We start from the raw sequence: 2500 nt of genomic DNA, 5'->3' as shown, positions 1-2500 counted from the left end.
GTGTGTACGGAAGGTCAAAACGGAGAGAAAAAGATGCCTTTTCAAACGAAAACGTTTGAGTGTGTACTAGGCTAATATCTGTATGGAACAGAGGCAAATAGTTTCAAAACATTCCCTGCATTCAGAAAGGGATATGTGTTTAAAACACATTAAACTCTCTAATGGGAAAAAATAAATAAAATGTTACAGTACATGTATGCACAGGTGTGTAAATAAGAAATAAAGCAAATGTAGAAAAATATAGTATAATATACAGTTGCATTGCTTAAAAAGGATATGGAGAAATACTATATCAGTGTTTTTTATGCATTTGTTGCAATGCGTGCAGAGACTATTGTGTGTACTATTATTGTATTTATTTTTTTGGACACACTTTATATTAGGTGTCTTTAACAAATATGTACTTAAGTGTAGAATGTACATATTATGTACATGATGTTGCAATGTACTTACATTTAAAGTAGGCCTACCAGCATTTGTAATTACACTGTTAACCTTACACATAACCCTAAACCTAACCCTAACTCTACTCCAGTGTTTCCCAACCTTTTTTCTGACACGGCACACTTTTTACGACTATTTTATATGGCACACCACTATCACACATAGGCTAACCAGCGTCAGTATTTTACCTGTTCAAGAACTTGTCCATGTTTTCTGTCCGTCTTAGTAGCGTGTTTACTTGTAATGTTTGAAATTCGTCTATGCACAATAAACAAATAAACAAACAAAAACAAGTCACATACAGAGCTTGCGTTAAACTTTTTCATCGGACAGGGTCGTAAAAATTCCATCGTAATCTATTATTACCCGTCATTTTAATAGATAAATATCACTCACTTCATAAACTTCAATGTATTCTGCAGCGCTGATGGGAGTCATGTGATGACCATTTACTCGTATGAATATCACTCGCTTCATAGACTTCAATGTATTCTGCAGCGCGGACGCAAGTCATGTGATGACCATTAATGCGTATAAATATCACTCACTTCATAAACTTCAATGTATTCTGCAGTGCTGACGTGAGTCATGTGATGACCCTTTACTCGTATAAATATCACTCCATAGACTTCAATGTATTCTGTAGCGCTGACACGAGTCATGTGATGACCCTTTACTTGTATAAATATCCCTCACTTCATAGACTTCAGTGTATTCTGCAGAGCTGACACGAGTCATGTGATGACCCTTTACTCGTATAAATATCACTCCATAGACTTCAATGTATTCTGTAGCGCTGACACGAGTCATGTGATGACCCTTTACTTGTATAAATATCCCTCACTTCATAGACTTCAGTGTATTCTGCAGAGCTGACACGAGTCATGTGATGACCCTTTACTCGTATAAATATCACTCCATAGACTTCAATGTATTCTGTAGCGCTGACGCGAGTCATGTGATGACCCTTTACCCATATAAATATCACTCACTTCATAGATTTCAATGTATTATTCTGCAGCACTGACGCGAGTCATGTGATGACCCTTTACTCGTATAAATATCACTCACTTCTGCACAATAATCATTGCTCTTCACAATCACAAAACTGACTGATTATGCTTTCAAAACTGCGAATTTCTTCTGAAAGGTGAGGAGTTTGGATCCCTGAAATTATTATTATGATTATATTATTTCATGCATTTATTTATTTTGTGGAATTTTATCATTTTCCACAGTACACCTTACCGTCTTTAGTGTGCTCAGTGGTTGGGAAACACTGCTCTACTCAACCCTAACCCCGAACCCTACCTCAACCTCAGTAGCAGAAAATGTGAATTTTCAAAGGATTTTTCAGAACAACATGTAGAAGAAGTAGAAGTACATTGTATTGTATGTATTTTCCTATTAGTACATTAAGTAAAAACACCTAATATAAAGCAGGACCATTTTTTGTTTAGTTTTTAAAGTTGGAAGTGTGTCATTTCTGCGCCACTAGTGACTAAATAGTGGCTGTTTTCATTGTTTCATGGTTGAGCCAGTGTTGCTGTGTCGGGCTGGTTGAGATGTCCTGAGATTTCGGGGAGATCAACCTACGAATGTCCTACTTATAATTGACTTAATAATGAGGAACTAATGAGAAAAAATGACATCCCAAACACAATCAAAAGTTGCCTCTAGAACTTTCAGAAGTCATTTGATAGACGTTTGTCAGTGAAGTTCTTTGGTAAATGTTATTATGTTGTGTGGACTCTTGGTCAAACCCTTCTGGATGTGTTTGACTTGCTCAGAAAGCTGAGCTGAGCTAGTGTACATGGAGAAACATCGAAACAGAAATGTGCTTGCTAAATCACATTACTGTCAGTGATAAGCAGACAAATAAGTGAGACAGACTAATCATATTGGCAAGAGGGATCAGCTTTTAAAGCTTCAGCATTTTGCCAATAGAGCTTCAGTAAGTAAGAATTGGAACATGTCCACTGTCTGAGCCAATCAAATGATCTGTTAATCATCTCAGCCAATCAATGTGTTTATCCGCTTGATCGTGCAAAACAAA

This window comes from Xyrauchen texanus, chromosome 35 (genome assembly GCF_025860055.1).
Source record: "Xyrauchen texanus isolate HMW12.3.18 chromosome 35, RBS_HiC_50CHRs, whole genome shotgun sequence".
Taxonomy (NCBI): domain Eukaryota; kingdom Metazoa; phylum Chordata; class Actinopteri; order Cypriniformes; family Catostomidae; genus Xyrauchen; species Xyrauchen texanus.
This window is presented reverse-complemented; position numbering follows the sequence as displayed.